This window comes from Pectinophora gossypiella, chromosome 27, assembly GCF_024362695.1.
Source record: "Pectinophora gossypiella chromosome 27, ilPecGoss1.1, whole genome shotgun sequence".
NCBI classification, from domain to species: domain Eukaryota; kingdom Metazoa; phylum Arthropoda; class Insecta; order Lepidoptera; family Gelechiidae; genus Pectinophora; species Pectinophora gossypiella.
In genome coordinates, this window is record NC_065430.1 from 557,321 (window position 1) to 578,267 (window position 20,947).

The following is a 20,947-nucleotide window of genomic DNA, read 5'->3' on the forward strand; positions in this document are numbered from 1 at the left end:
GATTTCGGTTTTAAACGGTTTGGTTTAAATGGTTTTAAACCGGCCTTACATCTATAATCATCATCACCAGCCCATTAACGTCCCCACTGCTGGGGCACGGGCTTTCCCTATGGATGGATAGGGAGATCGGGCCTTAAACCATCACGCGGGCCCAGTCCGGATTGATGGTTATTAACGACTTCTAATGCAGCCGGGACCAACGGCTTAACGTGCCTTCCGAAGCACGGAGGAGCTCGAGCTGAAAACTTTTTTTTTGTGGTCACCCATCCTATGACCGGCCTTTACGAAAGTTGCTTAATACATACGGGTTGTATTGTATTTATCCAAAGGTCATCGTAAAATATAAGTTCGTGCATTTCTACTGCAGCTTTCAATGCAACCAGTCGACTGGCGGCGAAAGTTTTCATAAATAATTTACGATCTTAGTTAACGATGGTAAAAACTAAAAACCGGTAGATAGGTGTTAATTAATTGAAATACGTTGTATAAATTTTATTTTATTTGGGAAGATTAAAATTATGTTTACAAGATGTTTAAATAATTAAATATTTAAAAAATTGGCAATGACATATTTTAATTAAAACACATATAATAACGGGTTCTTACCGCGTTTAAATGGGGATATGAGACTCCCGATATTTCGACACTGTTGCAAGTGCCACGTGTATTATGTGTTTTAATTATGATAATAACCGCGTAAACTTAAAACCACATATTTTAATCCTAAAATACTTAATTTTAAAGTAATATTGTTGTCTACTTATAAAGGTGAACTCAAATTAATACAATTTATTATTTAACACAAAAACGGCCTCCGTGGTCCAGTGGTTGAGCGTTGGGCTCATGATCCGAGGCCCCGGGTTCGAATCCCGGTGGGGACATATCACAAAAATCAGTTTGTGATCCCTTGTTTGCTTAGGACATTACATGCTGATTACCTGATTGTCCGAAAGTAAGATGATCCGTGCTTCGGAAGGCACGATAAGCCGTTGCTCCCGGTTACTACCTACTGATGTAAGTGAGTAATCGTCACATGAGCATTGTCAGGGGCCTTTGGCGGCTCAATAGTACCCTGACTCCAGGGTTGATGAGGTTGGTACTCCTCACAACCCACACGATGAAGATCTTATGGTTGCTTGGAAGATATCATTTTAAGTGACAAGGCCGCCATTTACTATGTGCTAGTTAATTTATATTCGTTGATTTTATTTTTGTGCAATACAGTATATATGATTTTGAATTGACAGAAGATAATTAACTACAAATTCACTTTATTTTTTTGTTTTATTTTTTGACGTGACTTATTGTAGATTTACCGCAGCGGGCCTTAACTACTTGGCCGAACAAATGGGGAGCGCTGAAGGCTCTCACCCGGTACAAATTCACTCTACCATCAATATTATTACAATTTACACCGGATGACACATCGAACGTTTTTCTAGAAGCTTGTCAACTGATTATGAAGTACCGCTGAGAAACCAGTTATGCATGAGGCGTTATAAAAACCACCGTATTTTCCTTCTCTCGTGTCGTTGTATTATAGTGCTATATTCATAGCCATATTCATTGTTTGTGAGTCTTCCTATCGTGTGGGTTGTGAGGTAGAATACCAACCTCATCAACCCTGGTGTCAGGGTAATAGTTGACCCCCCAAAGGCCCCTGACACGGCTGAGCGTTGGACTCACGATCCGGAGGTCCCGCATTCGAATCCCGGTGGGGGTATACCACAAGAATCACTTTGTGATCCCTAATTTGATTAGGACATTACAGGCTGATCACCTGATTGTCCGAAAGTAAGATGATCCGTGCTTCGGAAGGCACGTTAAGCCGTTGGTCCCGGTTATTACTTACTGACGTAAATAAGTAATCGTTACATGAGTAACGATTGGCATATATCAGGGGCCTTCGGCGGCTTAGTAATAACCCTGACACCAGGGTTGATGGGGTTGGTAATTCACCTCACATCCCACGCGATAGAAGAAGATTAATTAAAGAGCCACGCTGAATTTTCTACCGAGTGAGAGCTCTCAGCGCTCCCCATTGTTCCGGCCCATTAGTGAATGCCGTTTGCGGAAAATCTACAAAAAGAAGTTTAAAAGAAGGTTTATATTAAACAAAAGATACATATATTTGCGGTTAGCATACCCAAGCGTTCTGATAATCGGCAATTCCGTAATCCAAACGTGAGTATGACGCATGAATGACGTCCAATAAAATATTAAAACGCGTCACGCAATCTTGTTGAGGTGTCCTGATTGACGTAGTGTTGTGAAATGTTAGGTATGTGCTATGTGTTCACACGCCACACATAAACACACACACATACACACACACACACCACACACACAAATACCTACACCTCTTTTTTATGCATGCAAATAATAATTATATAATTATTATGTGCTTATTATTAGTGCATACTCTTTACAAACCAGGAAACGTTTGTATTTTTTTGAATTAAGTATCTGCATTTTGTAATGAAGAACCAGGAGCCCATAGCACAGGGAATCCTAGTTTGGGCTCCTGTCTCCCACATACATGTGTATAATGACTTTGTAAATGTAAAAATTATTTTTATTTTTTTTATTTAATGATATGCTGTTCTTGGTATCGTTCCCGTTGTAAAAACTTTAATATACACTGGTGCTTCTTCTTATCGTGTCGATGGCAAACTAAATTGTATCGGCCCAAAACTTGGCAACAACTATGGCGCTATCTGCAACGCTCATCAGATCCTCCTGCGTACAGGTGTTCGGGCACGCAGGACACGATGTAAGATGTTCCATCGTTTGGGGAACAGTGCCGCACTTGCACTGGTGCTAATTCCTGTAGACACCATCTTGCTTTATTTTAAGTCTTCTTCCTATCGTGTGGATTGACAGGTGGAATACCAGTCTCTTCAACCCTGGTGTCAGGGTTGGATTGAGCCGCCAAAGGCCCCTGACATGGCTCATGTAACGATTTCTCACTTACATCAGTAAATAGTAACCGGGACCAACGGCTTAACGTGCCTTTCCATCACGGATCATCTTACTTACGGACAATCAGGTGATCAACCTGTTATGTCCTAACCAAGCTAGGGATCACAAAGTGATTTTTATGATATGTCCCCACCGGGATTCGAACACGGGGCCTCCGGATCGTGAGTCCAACGCTTTACTCTACAACGCGAAGATATTTTATCTTAATAACCGGAAGACCTGCATAATTGCGCAGTAAACTATTAATAGCACGTATAGCACATAATTATTCATGCGGATTTCCTTAACTTATCCACTTCAACTGTACAATGAAGTATTCAGTTCCTTTGTTTTTTATTTATTTATTTGTACACAATGAAACAGACACAAGAAACATACAAAGAAAACAGATAGTACAGGCAAGCTTATCTCTAAACAAAGAGATTTCTTCCAGCTGACCTACGTGACAAGAGAGACTTTCAACGTATAATATTATATAGATAGACATACATACGCGTACAAATTATTTAGAAATTACTTATACTAATATAAGACACAATATTAACCTAAACCTACAAACCACATTTAAATAAATTATAATATAATATATATTTCATAAATATATAAACATATTATATACTTTTTATGATCAATTATTTTACATCTTGACGATTATTCCCTTCCGTTCTTCTTCTTATCGTGTGGGATTACCAACCCCATCAACCCTGGTGTCAGGGTTATTATTGAGCCGCCAAAGGCTCCTGACATGGCTCATGTAACGACTACATACTTACATCAGTAAGTAGTGACCGGGACCAACGGCTTAACGTGCCTTCCGACGCACGGATTATCTTACATTTTCGACAATCAGGTGATCAGCCTGTAATGTCCTAAACAAACTAGGGATCACAAAGTTATTTTTGTCATATGTCCCCACCGGGATTCGAACCCGGGACCTCCGGATCGTGACACCAGCGCTCATCCACTGGACCGCAGAGGCCGTTAATATAAGCAGAGACTATGGAATCCATTAGCTTCGATCCTGACACACTTCTCTTGCATCCTCCACATTCATCAATCGATTCCTACACGCACGCCGGTTCAGAGTAGATCACACAAACATGGATCATCTTATTTTTTTTTCTAGCAACTTCTGGAGTTGTGGCTCTGTCTGTAAGAATTACGAGCGTATTCCAGTTAAATTCAAATTCAAAAATATTTTTATTCAGTAGGTAATATAGTTGTACTTTGAATCGTCAATTTTTACATAACGGACGTCTCACCGCCTAAAACTACTGCAGCTTCTCACAACCTGTGTAGCCGGGGAAAAGAAGCTGCAAGAAAAACCTCGGCACAAGGCCCTAGATGTTCTTTAAAAAAACATAAAATGTTGTTATACAATTTAGTCTTTGTATTTGCAATGGATATGGTATGGAAGTTATCACGGACAATGCCTCAGTCTCCGATATCTAACACCGATTGCATTCAATGCACCATCAAGAGCCGTTGCTGTAAACAAATTCAGATTAGCATAAGCATAAGCTTTCGACTATATCCCAATTGAGGTAGTCAGAAGTACAATCAATGAGCAAAAGTTCAGTCACTGAGCCCAGTGGTGAAATTATGAACGATTAGTTGTCATAATTATAAAAATTGTTTTTGTAGGTGTTTTTGGTCTATTACAGAAACGACTTGTAACCGGGAGGTCTTAAGTGCAACCAGTTAATTTATTACTTTGCAAGAAACTGATTGGACTTTTGCAGCTCATCGTGCATCCATCACAAGATGAAGTAAATACCCACCCTTCACCGAACTAAGTATGTTATGTGATTGTTATGTTAAATATCTAAGACAGCCCTAGTTCTGCACAAAGCGGCAACGTCTCAGTCAACAAGGTCTGCGCCAGTCAGGGCGTCGACCGCCGCGCGGCCCCACGCCCGTTTCGCGCCTTTTCCCGCCGCCATATTGGGTACTTTTACGTTGCAGTTTTCATTACATACTCACTTATGTAATAGTTAAATAAAAACGGATTCCAGCATTAGTACCGAGATAACACAACACAAGTTGAATGCAACGCATTTTTAAAACTAGCGGTTTTTTTCTTTCTTGAACTAAAACCGTAAGTGAAGGACATAACTATTTTTGAGCTGTCAAACTCATTTTCTTTTTTTTGTTTTTTTTTTTGCATGACGCGAAACTCATTTTTTTTAAGTAGTAAGTAAATAAAAACAAAAACAAGCAAAACTAAACCCAAAATACTTTTTCGCGTTGCAGTTAAACCAAACACAAAAATGGCGAAAAAATCACGGGATCGACGATATTGCAGCGTGTTTGGCTGTCTAAACAACAATTCTACGCATCCTGACATATCGTTTTTCAGAATACCCAATGAGGGAGATGGTGATAGTGACAGGTGAGCTACTCTGCCTAGTTATTATTCGAGGGCTGGCCATACCATATTTTTTCGGTATCGCATTTTGGTAAGTCGTAAAACAATCGGTATTTTTTCAAACAATCACATCACTAAGTATTCTTTTTAAAAACGAAAAAAAAAACTGACCACTTCGTTTTAAAAAAAAGGGTATTTTAATTAAGAAACTCTGTTCGACTAGGTACTATTTTTGGAAAATCATAAAAAAAATAACTATATTTTTTTCAGACGCCAAAAATGGCTGCGTCTCATCCAACGCGAGGACCTGAAAGACCGCGGAAACGCCAACCACCGCGTGTGCGAGGTTCACTTCACACCGTCAGACCTTCAGAGCAAACTCACTAGAAAACTGCTCAAACGCAATTGCTTACCAAGCCTGCATTTGCCCATAGCCACTGATGAAGACAAGGCAACGCAATGCGATTTAATTACACCAGAAGCTTCTACTCTTGTCTATGTCTCTATGAAAGGTGACGTTGGTGTCCAGACATCCAGGATTAACGTGTCAGACAACATAACTCAAACGCCAGCAGCGCTTTGCGTCGATAAAAAGATGAGAGCTGAACTCACGCGGTACAAAAGACGTTTGACGGTCCTAGAGACACACAAGCCGAGCGAGAAGAAACAACTGGATATGTATTACAAACTGTGTGACCAGTTTCTGTCGAAGGATCTGTCTGATTTCGTCAAAGCGCAGACGGCTTTGCGTTCCAGCCACAAAGGAAACAGATACAACCTCGCTTACAAAATGTTCTGTTTGAATCTGTATTATGTGAACCCGCAAGCGTACAAATTGTTGGAGAAAATCATTTGTGTTCCTTGTAAAGCTACGCTAAACAAGATGTACAGTCCAATTACGACGCAGATCAATGAAGATTTGATGACAGCGCTCAAGATTAAAGTCGACAACATGTCAGACAGAGAAAGAAACTGTATTGTTGTAGTGGACGTTATGAACTTAAAGGTGAATCTTTTCTACGACATTAAGAAGGATAAAATCGTTGGATTTCACGAAGTAGACGGAATGCAGTCTCCAGCGCCAGCGAAGCACGCTTTAGTTGTACTAGTTAGAGGGCTCCTCGTGAACTGGCACCAGCCAGTCGGATATGCCTTACTATCGGAACGCAAAAACGACGGTAATATATCTAAATGGATAGACAAAATCTTGACGAAACTCTTCGAAATCGGACTGAGAGTCCGCGCTTTCGTCTCTGATCTTGGTCAAGATTTACTAGACTCAGCTAGAAGTCGAGGCGTTTCTGCAGAACAAACTTACTTTACAATCAATAGTCACAAAATTTACTACATCTTCAACGCTCCGCATTTGATAAAACAAGTACGTAACAATTTCATGACCCACGATTTCCACTTTCAAAATGGCGCTGTTGCAAAGTTCGAACATGTTGTCAGGTTCTTTGAATACGATCAATCGAGACCTTATAAACTAGCGCACAAGCTGACAAACAGTCATATAAAGCCTAACAACTTTGAAAGAGCTAAGGTTTGTTACGCAACGCAGTTATTAAGCAGATCAGTAGCTTCAGGTCTGTCAACGTGCATAGACTTTCAAATAATTGATGAATCCGGAAGAGTTACCGTTGAGTTTGTGAAGATGATGAATGATTTATTTGACACACTTAACTCTTCGGTTCTTCGTCACAGCTACAAACCGAAAGCAGCATTCCGCGGAGACGAACATCAGGTTGAATTCTTCAATAACATGTCTTATTTCTTTCAAACATTCCGTTTGATTAACTCGAAAAACGGTACGGATGCTACGAAAAACGTAAACTTTATTCAAAGCTTCCAAATAACGATTAGGTCTATTTTAAGTCTATTCGAAGACATGAAACTGGAAGGTTATAAACATTTGCTAACAAAACGCTTAAATTGTGATATTATAGAGAACTTTTTCGCTGAAATTAGATCTGCATACGGCAACGCCAAAGACCCGACGAGCAGACAGTTCGTTTGCGCTTATCGAAGAAACTTCTTCGCTAACATAATGAAGCCTCCTAAAGAAGGCAAAAACGCCGATTTATCAGAGTTCCTAGTACACTTAAACTACTTTAAGAACGACTGTAGCGAGATAGACAAAGAACCTGACATATTTATGGCTCCTCAAGAGAGAGACCTTCGGGATATCACATGCACTGACTACCAAGAACTACAAATCCCTGAAAACAATGGCTTTTACCACATATGCGGGTATTTGCTTAAGAAATGTGCCGATAATCACAAAGACTGTGAAACCTTCAAATTGTATATGGATGTGAACCAACCTTGGTGCAATTTGACCGCTGCATCCAGATTCTTACGATACAGAGAACACGCCAACGACGTGAACTTACAAGCGATTCCACCTGACGATTTCGTCAATAACATTGAAAAAATGGAAGAGACATTCCAAATGGCTTTTCGAAAACAACAAATTGACACCAAAATTGGTATTCACATATTGGAACAAATGCAAAATGATGACTTCGTTTCGCCATGTCCTTGTTTCCCGAGGGAGTTCTTACAGAAACTGTTCATCAGGATGAGAATGTATTTGACGCTTACTAGTAATAATAAGTCTTTTAAAACTCCGCGGAATAAACAGAAACAATTTACCGTAGCTCACTTATAAAGTAGCGACCTCCGTGGTCCAGTGGTTGCGCGTTGGGCTCACGATCCGGAGGTCCTGAAATACTTTGTGGTCCAATCAGTGGCGGATTTACAAATTTGCCGCCAGTAGGCTATTCAAATTTTGCCGCCCCTACTGACCTCTGAAATTCGATACTAATTATAGTCGAGTGCACAGCGCTACCAAAAACACGGCGCAAAGTTAGCAAAATATGTTCGGTTGAAGCCCGTACAGACGTAAGAATGTTCAGTATACTGTGCATTACTAAAATGTTATAACTCCTGTCACTTGTTTCTTTGTGTATAGGTATAATATCTATTATTTTACTTCTGTAAGACAAAAAAAAAGTTTGGGCCAAATTTGCCGCCCCCTAAAATCTGCCGCCCTAGGCTTCAGCCTACTCAGCCTACTGGTAAATCCTTTTTTTTTTTTTTTGACGTGACTTATTGTAGATTTGCCGCAGATGGCATTAACTACTTGGCCGGACAAATGGGGAGCGCTGAAGGCTCTCACCCGGTGGTAAATCCGCCACTGGGTCCAATACAGGTTGGACTGGTTGCCCTGCGCGGGTTGGAAGGTCAGACAGGCAGTCGCTTCTGTAAAAAACCGGACCTTTTCGGAAATCTTCAGGTTAGGTAAGCGGACCCTGTGAGAAACAGGATAATGTTAGGGAGATGATGAAGACTTGATCGATAGGGGCTTGCAATAATTTATCTTCTTTCCAGAAGATAAGGCGTAAGCCTCAATGTCTAGTGAGACTCATAGGCTGTTTACTCCACATAACCTTAGCAACCGCTGAGCGTCTTAGCGTTGGGCTCACGATCCGGAGGTCCCGGGTTCAAATTCCGGTGGGGACACATCACGAAAATCACTTTGTGATCCCTAGTTTGGTTTCAGGACATTACAGGCTGATCACCTGATTATCTCAAAGAAAGATGATCCGTGCTTAAGAAGGCACGTTAAGCCGTTGGTCCCGGTTACTACTTACTGGTGTAAGTGGTCATTACATGAGCCATGTCAGGGGCCTTTGGCGGCTCAATAGTAACCCTGACACCAGGGTTGATGGGGTTGGTAATCCACCTCACAACCCACACGACAGAAGTAGAAGACCTTAGCAACAGATCACGTTTTTAAACGTTATCCACACGTGAACGAAACTGCAGGATATTTTTAAACTTGTTTACAGCTTTGAAATACAACTGCGCAATTTATACCAGTTTGATGTTAATAGCTGTGTTGATTAACACGCTGACAGTCCCCATACAAAATGTTTTGAGTTCCATGTAAGTCCCGCGTATTACAAATACACTTTATTGCACCAAAATGAAAAGAAATAATTACAAAAAGACTCTTAACCAACTACATGGCAAATGGTTGCGTTATCGCTTAAAGCGATTTCTTCCAGACGACCATAAAGTGAGGAAAAATGTTAAAAAATTGAAAGATTGCAGGTACAAACTATAAGTACAACCTACCAATAAATACATGCCAATAAATATATTATGTTACTTTTTTTATACGTGTTGTCGAAGTTGAATGAACAGACACGGTAATACTATCATACAGTATTCCAACTCCATACAAACGGGCGAAACGCGAGTTATACCTACGTGCTCGGATCTCAGCATGCGCTCGGCATGCAACCAGTCGCGAATGTCGCACAGTGACGAACGGACGGTGTGTTGTATTTTAAAAGATAACCGCGCGATTTTTCATTAAACTTAAAGTTAAAATAAGTACAAGTGCATATTTAATATGACGAGTAGGACATATTGTGCTGTATTTGGTTGCATGAACTCATTTCAGGCGCAAATATTTTTCGGTCGCAAATTTATAAGACAAACATATATTTTTTAAATTAAAACTAAGAATAAAAAAAACATGCATTTTTATTAAACACTTCCTATTCCAATTACAAAGTATTTTATTTGTTTAAATAAAAAATCATAATTTACAATCACAAAACTAGATAGAAACTCAAAGTAGGCAGATGTAATTAAAATTCTGTAGGTGGGCAGCCATATCGCATGTTTACGTACCGCGCGGGTGTAGGCATTTATTTCAAGGACACGGCCGAGTTACAATACTGTATGATAGTATTACCGTGGAACAGATATTGATTGGGTCGTGTACAGTCATGAGCAATATCAGGTACCCACTTTAGAACCCTGTCGCACTATCATATTTGACATATAATGAGAGTTACGGTTTAATTTGTCAAAAAGTTCTATCGCAAATCTCCATCAGAGTCCCTAACAGGACCCTCAGGTTCCACCAACCCCTTTCTCTACCTTCGCCCTCAACAAACTATAGACAGAACACCTATGTATGGCGAGCGTGTAATAATTTCAATAAACTTTGTAAGGAAGTTGATCTTGACTTGTTTAACACCGGTTTTGCAGCGGCGAGGAGATTACTCAGTCAAAGGTTTTTTGATGCCTAATCTTCTTTTTATGTTCTTTATTTTAACTTTAATTTGCCTGTGCACAACTCTCTAATATCATATTTACTAGTTTAGGATTATCAGTGGAAACCTGTAATTAGTTTTCAACTGTTATGTTTTTTGTCTACTTTCTGTATTTTATAACTGTTGGTTTTCCTTAAATAAAACAAAAAAAAAAGCTAATGTGACATGGTATCCAAGTGTATACATATTAGTACTCGTGACCGTACAGTATACACTCCTCGCCAGCTATGTCTAAGTCCCATGTAATAGTGAGCAAGCCTATTTCCATTAACCGGACACAAACCTGGAAACCACGTGATATCAATAGGCTATTTTCTTACTAGTCAAATCAGTTACTTTTTACTAAACGTCAAAACACGAAATTACTATGGAATTTGTATGAATTTTTTTTGACGTGACGTGACTTATTGTAGATTTGCCGCAGATGGCATTAAATACTTGGCCGGACAAATGCGGAGCGCTGAAGGCTCTCACCCGGTACAACGTTTAAGACAACAGGCCTGAGGGTGCCCAGTTGGGCGCGAACCTCGGCTCAGGGCGTCGTCTGAGAGGAAAAATATTTGAAAGAATTAATCAACCCTAGTGGGTCGATAGCGATAAGCGCTGATTGAGGGAAGAATTTGTATGAAAAAAACACCTGTGACGTCATAGAAAAACGTGACAAAATGCCGCGCTTATGTTTACATTTTTCTTTATTAATATTCATAAATAAGTTAAATAGAAAAAAAGTTTCATTGTCATCAATTGTCATATTACATAGATCTGAATTTATTTAGTAATCAGAATTTCATAATTTATCTATCTTTTTTAAAATGGCTCGTGAGCGTCTTTTTTCGGCTTTCACCATAAACAATTTAGGACCAAAATATCACCCGCATTACAACTATGGCATGCGGTAAACAAGTGATTTTGGTTCGCCAAAAATATTCTTTCGCGTGTCGCGGCGGATCAAAATAGCTACGTGGGAGACCAAATTACAAATTCACGCTCGTAATACCTAATAGGGTAGACAGACACTGAACGCATTACATACATACATACAGAAACTCACGCCTATTTCCCACCGGGGTAAGCAGAGACTATAGAATTCCATTGGCTTCGATCCTGACACACTTCTCTTGCTTCCTCCACATTCATACCAAAACGTAGCGAATGCTATCTACGTAGATAGAAGCTTTCGACTAGCGACGCGCGCGGTAGCCATACCGCGAGGGCAGGTCGGGTTTGTTTCGTCACTAAACTGACGCATAGAATCTATATAAAATCATCGTGGGTGGCTAGAAATGTTTTCGCCAAACGTAGATATTTTATATGACGTATTTATAGTGAGTTGTACTTATTTTTACATTAGAATAGGTATACAGGGTGTTAGTGACATCGTAACGAAAACTTTCAGGGATGATTCAGACCATGATTCTGAATTGATATCACGAGGAATTATGTATGTAAGTACTTGGATGGGGTGTAACGAATACTGAGGGATGAATCAGCTGATTATTCTGAGTTTATATCAAGTGGAATTTTCCATCGCAAAAGTATATTTAGAATTGAAAATAATTTAAAAAAAAAAAGAAATCATGAATTTTGCGACGGAAAATTCCACTTTATATTAACTTAGAATCATGGTCTGAATCATCCCTCTCAGTATTCGTTACGATGTCACTAACACCCTGTATGTATAATAAATAATAGATATAAAAAAGTGGCGCAGCGGTTAACGCGCTCGGTCTGCGATTGTTGAAGTTAAGCAACTTTCGCAAAGGCCGGTCATAGGATGGGTGACCACAAAAAAAAAATCATCTCGAACTTCTCCGTGCTTCGGAAGGCACGTTAAGCCGTTGGTCCCGGCTGCATTAGCAGTCGTTAATAACCATCAATCCGCACTGGGCCCGCGTGGTGGTTTAAGGCCCGATCTCCCTATCCATCCATAGGGAAGGCCCGCGCCCCAGCAGTGGGGACGTTAATGGGCTGGTGATGATGATAGGAAAATTACAAAAAATATAATTTATGTTGCTGTGCCGTTTACACTATCACATTTGGCACCCAATCTCTCGCCTTGCCACGTTTCTGCGTGACTGCGCGCAACTCGGTCGAGATTCAGGAAGCACTTGTCTTCCTCGTTACGTACACTTCCTAGACATAAACGATTAACTAGGCACAGATAGGTACCTACTTTACACAGTTCAACGAGTCGGTCGGTCATCGTTCAAAAAAAATGCGTGCGTGCGATTTGCGGTATTAGACCTCAGGATTCTTGCAGACCTTAATTTGGAACGCTGATTAACAATATAGATCGCGCTGTACATATTTGTCTTCGTCTAAACTTCTAATTTCATGGATAACAGACATATACATCTTTTATCTTTGTTTTTGGGTATAAATGACCCTTTTTATTACACCAAGGTACACATCTTCCAGCCATTATTATTACATATATACATACATAAACTCACGCCCATAATCCCTAATGGGGTGGGCAGAGCCACAAGTAATCAAAGACAACTTGCAGCCACTGTTGGTACCATGTCGTAAGCTGGATATGATGAACCTTATGGTGATAAGGGATCAGCCTATCGCCCATAACATTAGTCCATCATGTTAGAGGACACAATCCCTCTGTCGGTTTTTACGACATGCCCGGGAAGACAAGCAGCTGAACGTTTTCTATGTTTTTTATTTGCTCCCAGAACAGCATAGAAGCATTATGATTCTGATCAAAATAAAGAGAAGCAATATAGGTAGCAACATCATTCTATACATAATGTGATCCAAATATCAAGCAACAATTAGTTTTATTATGCTTCTGCCATTACATTGTATTTTTGAATAATTATGTACCCGAGTAATGGGAAAATAGGTAATTTTCACGTTAAAGCTGCGCAACGCCATCTATGCTACACCGACAAGAGCGTGGCTCTTAAATTGATGATGATGAACGCCATCTATATTGTTTTTGAACGTAGCCTGGAAACTCCCTCAATCACAAAATATTTTTAAAGGGCTACGTACCTATCTGCTTTGAAAACGTCGTAAGTGCCAATACTAAAAACATCGTAAGTGTTTTTTTTTAATCACATTTAGAATGTGATTTTTGTTGACAAAACCTCGCAATAGACACAAAAGAAAAAACAACTAAATTTTTACCCGGAAGATAATCACATCAAATGTGATTTTTTTTTAAAACATGAGGTTTTCATTATCATCATCCCGTTTAAGATAAGATATTTATTGCATTCCTGATGTTTTACAGAGGTCTTGGTCTCAGAGGTTTTTCACAGGGTCCGCTTACTTAATCTGAAGATTTGTCAGCTTCGCTTTTCTACAGAAGCGACTGCCTGTCTGAGCTTCCAACCCGCGAAGGGAAAATCAGCCCAATACAGGTTAGGTGACGGGGGAGTTACTTGGTTTTAAGAATATGGCGACAAAGATATAAGGAAGAAAGAATAAGTTTACATTTCCTAACGTTTTCAAAGTCCTTGACATTCCATTTATTATTAATCACAATTTCCGTGTAAAACATTATTAATAAATAGGGTAGGGTCTATGTTAATGTTATATAGAAGTTTCCTTTTGTGTCAACAGGGAAATTAAATAATTTCTGAAAAACGTCATGTCGTTTGGCATTACGTACATGTTATCCTTGCCATTACTGAAGAAAAACGTCTGGAATTTCTGGAAAGCGCGTAACTTGCGTAGTGGTGCGTGGGACGTTCAGTTAAGTACTCCGACTTAAGGCTACGAGGATCATACCATTTTGTAGAGCGCTAGAGTTACTATGTGAATCAGAACTGGGGGGGGGGGGGGGGGGTGTGTGTGTGCTAAAAAGGCCACTTTTGATGAATCATAATATGTTCCTATTATGAATTGAATTGTTGCAGATCCTCTAAAGAATGTGACCATTTTACCAAAAAATAGCAGAATTGCTTTAGCAATGCTCGGAATTCAGGAAATGATTTGGATTTAGATGAATTGCTAAAGTGGCCATCGAAGCAATTCATCTCAAAAAAGCAATATTGTAGTTTGAAAAACAAATGTCAAATAGCATTATTGCTTTTTTAGATGAATTGCAACAATGTAGCTTTTTTAGACCCCCTGTAAAAAAACTTTTCTACAGCCCATAATGTCGAAACTAGGAATCACAAAGTGGTTTTAGTAATATACCTATCTCCACCGGGATTCGAAGCTACACCTCGGATCGTAAGTCTAGAGAGAAAGTTATGGTTAAAAGCGACCTCTTTGAGAAATATGGGCTATCTCTAGGGTTTGCGAGTAAGATTTCTGCATCCAATCGTTTTAAATCGTGTTCCGCCCCAGCACCTATCACGTTGGTCTAACAGAAAGCTCGGTGAGGTGTGGGGTACTTAGTTCATATTGAGATGGATGTACAATCAGAGTAAAAGTGCAGTCACTGAGCCCAGCGAATTATTTGTGGTTGTTGTTTGTGGTGAAATTATGAACCATTAGTTGTCATAATCGGCGGGACCGATCGTCGTGGAGTTCCTTGGGGGAGGCCTATGCCCAGCAGTGGGCGTCGTACGGCTGTTGATAATGAGTTGTCATAATTATAAAATTTATGTTTTTGTACGTGTTTTTGGTCTGTTACAGAAACGACATAAAACCAGGAGGTCAAAATTCAAAAATATTTATTTTTCAAAATTGGCTTACAAAGTTAGCGCTTTTTGAACGTCAAACATAATTAAATTACATATTATGTAACTAGCTGTAAAACTACTACCACATCGGAATCTGTAACGCTGAGGGAAAGACGTGGCCAGAAAACCTCCCAGCACAGGGCCCTAGTCCTACTGTTTCATGTTTTCCTTTCTTTTCTTTTAATCCAGTTTGTATTAAATAATTTATAGACTTAAATACAATGGTATTCCAATTACAGTCGGTGGAAGGAAAGTGAAACATAAAGAGGTCTTAAGTGCAACCAGTTAATTTATTACTTTGCAAGAAACTAGTTGGACTTTTGCACCTTATCGTATCTCTGACTAGACCTATGGTGAATATCAAAATGTGTCAAGTTTGGTGGCGACTGTCATATAATTTTTTCGTGAAAAATTGGGGAAATTGGGAAAATTGGGAATTGAAAAATTCCTTTTTCATGTCGGATCCGAGGACCCTTTTGGATCTTTTTCATGTCGGAACCCAATTTTTCACGAAAAAATTGAGAAATTGAAATTTTGAGATTCACCCATTGGAATATATATAGTCGTGAGCTATGTTATGTTAGTTTTCGATCTCATCCAACATCCAATTCCCGCATCGGAACCGAACACTTGAATAACGAACACAAACAGAAGCTGAAGAGAAAGGCGACGTTGCCGCTCCGTGCAGCAAAACAAGTGACGCAAGCAAGTTGACGGCTGGTCAAATAGGACGCGTACAATAATAATAATGTTCGCTACTTACATAACCATTTAGGTTATACACTTATATACGAGATGTAGAGATAGAACTGGTGACCTAAATGAGATTTATACACTAGCGACCCGCCCCGACTTCGATCGGGTGCAATGCTGAGGAAAAAATGAAATTATTTACGACATCACGTTAAAAACCTCAAAAATAACAGTATTTCTCCAATATTTAATGGATGTTATTATACATATAAACCTTCCTCTTGAATCACTCTATCTATTAAAAAAAACTGCATCAAAATCCGTTGCGTAGTTTTAAAGATTTAACCGTACATAGGGATATAGGAACAGAAAAAGCGACTTTGTTTTATACTATGTAGTGAGAAGAGCAGAGCTACTTTGCTGGATTGGCTCGCCCTCCGCGCACCCCATTTGTCCGGCCAAGTAGTTAATACTATCCGCGGCAAATCTACAATTTTCTCTCGTGTGGGTTGTGAGGTACCTAGATTACCAACCTCATCAACCCTGGTGTCAGGGTTACTATTGAGCTGCCAAAGGCCCCTGACGTGACTCATGTAACGACTACTTACTTACATCATTATCTACAATAAGCCACGTTAAAAAACAACCTGGATTGGGAGTAAAGAATTAACCTCCTCAGAGATTATGGTATTCCATTGGCTTCGATCCTGACACACTTCTCTTGATTCCACAATCAACAATCTCCGACCAATTAGTACGTTTTGCGGCAAATCTACAATAAGGCACATCGAAAAAAACGAGTAAAGAAGTGATGAAGATGCTTTAAGCTGCAAATCATCGCCTGATGTGGTTTTCAACCACATACCTAAGCGCCATTTTGAAAAATGACAATGACATTGTTGGCATTTTCTTCCACAAAACCTCGTTTTCTTTCAATTAATTTCAAATGGCTTTTATTTAAAGAGAAAATTAAATCTAAAAATTTTCTGACTCGGACGAGACTTGAATCCGCAACTCTAGCAAAATTGAGACCACAATTTTTGACTGATTTTTGCAATTAGCCTGTATATTATCACATGGGGGTTAAAATGGCCACATCGAAGCAATTAGCATATAATATTGCTTTTTTAGATGAATTGCTTCGATGTGGTCATTTTAACCCCCCAGAATGTGATTTTTCAGATAGGAGCTTTCGTGGTTGATTTGATATACACCCAATCTTCGGCAGTAAGAGATTTAAATGGCTCAACTAGATAACCGCAGTCCATCAAGGCTGACATTTGGGCTCCATCGGAGTGGAAACTTTCAAAAACGAAAGCAAAGCGAGTTCTACGATCGTGGCACGACCCGCAATCATCGGTGATTCAACTAAATAGACGCCTGCTGAGTAATTTTAGGCATAGAATTCATTCTGTCGAGGTATGAGGTATGGGGAAACGCGTTACTAAGAGCAAGAGTACAACCATGAAATAAAAAAATATATACAGGATATTAGTGACATCGTAACGAATACTTAGGGGGATGATTCAGATTTATTCTTCGTTTGTCCCACTGAGTTTTGTCCCACATAAAAAATTCCTATGTCGTCCCGAACAATATTCTTCCTTCGTCCCAAAATATAATTTTAAATATTTTATTCCTACTTCGTCCCATTTTGTATTCCTTATACGGCCCATGTTTTTTTTATATGCCAAACTTACTATATTGTACAATCAGCAAAAAAGGATTACCTATTATTTTAAATATTACTCGTATTATTTTATTATAATAAAACTTAATAAATATTTTTTTTATATTTTTAATTGTAAATATTGCCTAATTATTGTTTCTCATAGATCTGACTGTTCTGTATTTATTTAAAATTATTATAACATAACATTTCTGTGATTTTGAATGTGATACTGAATAATAAAAGTGATTTATATTTTAATGATAAGACTTGTTTTATTGGTATTTAACTTTAAAAAAATAAGTAAGTAAGTATTCTTTTTTGTTGACTATACCTTTAAAGTACCTACTTATAATTTGGGACGAAGCAAGACTTCGAAATTGATATGGGACGAACTAAGAATTTTTTGGAATGTGGGACAAAACTTCAGGACGAACGAGGAATAAACCATGATTCAGTCAGACTAATGATTCTGAGTTGATATCAAGTGGAATTTTCCGTCGCAAAATTCATAAAAATATTTTATGTATTATTTATTTATTTATTTATTTGTACACAATAAAACAGACACAAGAAACATACAAAGAAAACAGATAGTACAGTAAAATATTTGCTGTTCCATACTTTTGTGACGGAAAAATCCGCTTGATATCAACTCAGAATTATGGCCTGAATCATCCCTCAAAGTTTTCGTTGCGATGTCACTAACACCCTGTATATAAAAAATAGAGAAATAGAAATCAAGCAAGCTAGTCAGATGACGTACTTTTTACGAAACGTCAAAACGATACATCTCTACGTGTGTTGTGTAGAATAGAAATACACAAGTATGGCGACATTTCATCAATGAACGTGATCAAATGACTTAATTTTTAAGTGAAATTTATAATTCATTCAAAAAGAAAAATCAGACAGGATTTTTAGTTTTTTATTTTTCACAATCTTAGACTATGGCTTCTTATTTATTCTTCTTCTTCTATCGTGTGGATTGAGAGGTACATTACCAACCTCATCAACCCTGGTGTCAGGGTTATTATTGAGCCGCCAAAGGCCCCTGACATGGCTCATGTAACGACTACTTACTTAAATCATTAAGTAGTAACCGGGACCAACGGCTTAACGTGCCTTCTGAAGCACGGATGATCTTACTTTTTGGACAATCAGGTGATCAGCCTGTAATGTCCTAACCAAACTAGGGATCACAAAGTGATTTTTGTGATATGTCCCCACCGGGATTCGAACCCGGGACCTCCGGATCTCGAGCCCAACGCTCAACCACTGGACCACGGAGGTCGTCTTCTTATTTATTGATTAGGTTCTTATTATTTATCTTTGACACAGTCATCTGCTCTTTGGGTCACTCAACATCTTAAGCATGCCGGAAAGTCACGAAAGGTCGTTATTGATTGAACATTGCAGAGCAGCATCCCACGTGACCGAATCATCAGATATGTTGACAGACCCCGCACATCTGTTATTAGGTGTCCGGAGGTTGTGTCGACGATGCCCGCAATTGACGGTCACAGCACAATCACCATTTGAGCTATGAAGACTGATGGCCGAGATCACCTTTATTCAGTTAGAGACCTAGATAAAACTGCTTTGTCCAGAACTAGTTGGTTGCGGTCAGTAACGTGGATTTTCATGATACTGGTACTGAATATAACGGTCCAGATGAATGCAGACTGGGCATCCTCAGGCTTAATGGCCTGTGGTCCAGTGATAGAGCGTTGGGCTCACGATCCGGAGGCACCGGGGTCGAATCCCGGTAGGGACATATCACAAAAATCACTTTGTGACTGTCCGAAAGTAAGATGCGCCGTGCTTCGGAAGTCACGTTAAGCCGTTGGTCCCGGTTACTACTTACTGATGTAAGTGAGTAATCGTTACATGAGCCATGTCAGGGACCTTTGGCGGCTCAATAGTAACCCTGACGCTAGGTAGTAACCCACGCGATAGAAGAAGACCATCAGTCCTGTTGTTTTAAATTTTGTACCGGGTAAAAGCTCTGTTTAGCCCTACTCATTTGTCCGGCCAAGTATTTGATGCCATTTGCGGCAAATCTACAATAAGTAAAAAACAAAAAGATGAATGCAGACGCTTGTATGATGCTTTAAATGGGTGCAGTTTTTGCAAATTATTATTTGTTGTTGTCTCAGTAACTCGGCGCTATGCTGTGATTTGAGAACAACGCATAAAATCCAGCAAGAGCTTTTACTTCGAATACTTTTCCTGGATTATAGTTAATTATTTTCCAGTATGATTTCGTGTTAGCGAAGGTAGTTGGCCTGGCTGAGACGTACATTGACCAAATTGGAGATGTCCTTAGAAAAAGTTTAGTACGATCTACTCTGAACCGGCGTGCTTCATGAGTCCTCAACAATCAACAACTTCATAAGTTCCAATTCTAGCTAGACCCCTTGTCGCAACACAAACTAAATATCATAATTTATCACTTCACATTGTAAATAAAAAAATACGTTAACAAAAAGCATTTTTGACAGACGTCTCCGAGTCAATTGCCTGTGGATATTCACATCTGAACCCCCTTGCTTTTGGCGTCTAGTTTAACCATTTTAACAATGTTTTTTAATAAGTTGAAGGGTGCTCGGACCCGCTTTGTGTTCACAGTTATTATTACAATGCGGGTAGGAGAAAGTTTCACCCCTTGTTGCTAGGGGACGGTATCGATCGCCGCCCAGCTGTTTTGGAGCGGCTATTTTTAGCATCAACCTTCAGCGAATGAGGAACGAGTGTTTCTCACTTGTCATTTCAGAAATATTGGTCAGGATACAATTTTTTTTTTTACCCTTGTTTTCTGTAAAATAGTCTGATATTAGGCAGTTCCCCGCGGTTCATCATATTCGACTCAACTAATATTTACGTGTTTACGTATTATTTATTTTAATTTTATTTTTTGCATGAATGTCGTGTGGTTTTAGCTCAAGCGACCGACCATTGGTTGTATACCGAAAATTTGGTGTATTTCTCAACCTTGACACTGGCAGAATTGTCAAAAATGGCAAAAGCCATACTTCAAAAATTTTATTGAACGAGTATTTAAAATTTTCAGCATATTGGGATAGATTTGCTTGTACAAATAAATATTTGGCTAAGTGTAACTGTAACCAAGTCACCATGGTTCTGTGCCTCATCGGCTTGCTTGTCAAATCGAGAACGCCGGTTCAAACCCCGATATCGGACTTGCACCAATGAGTTATTAATTTATCCTAAGTGGATTTTTCACTAGCACAGTTGCTCGACCGGCGAAACGGTTCACCATCACGTTGGTCTTTATTTCATCTCTTCTTAGTTTATTAAATATTACGCTTAGATCAGCATAGTTTTTATGAAGTTAGACCGTTAACGGTTTTAAAACCGTTTCCAATTGAATTCCATCCGTCAATTCTACTTAATGACTTGTAAAGGTTACTGTGGGTTGCTAACT

The 20,947-nt window shown here is 39.2% G+C and overlaps 1 protein-coding gene and 1 non-coding gene across 2 annotated transcripts in view; both read right to left on the reverse strand.

The window, feature by feature from the left end:
* Nucleotides 1–20,947, reverse strand: part of LOC126378783 (uncharacterized) — a 40,408-nt gene that overhangs the window by 12,132 nt on the left and 7,329 nt on the right. The window lies entirely within an intron of this gene.
* On the reverse strand, nucleotides 18,721–18,792 carry Trnas-cga (transfer RNA serine (anticodon CGA)). Its single transcript has one exon. It is a non-coding gene; the product is annotated as a tRNA-Ser (tRNA).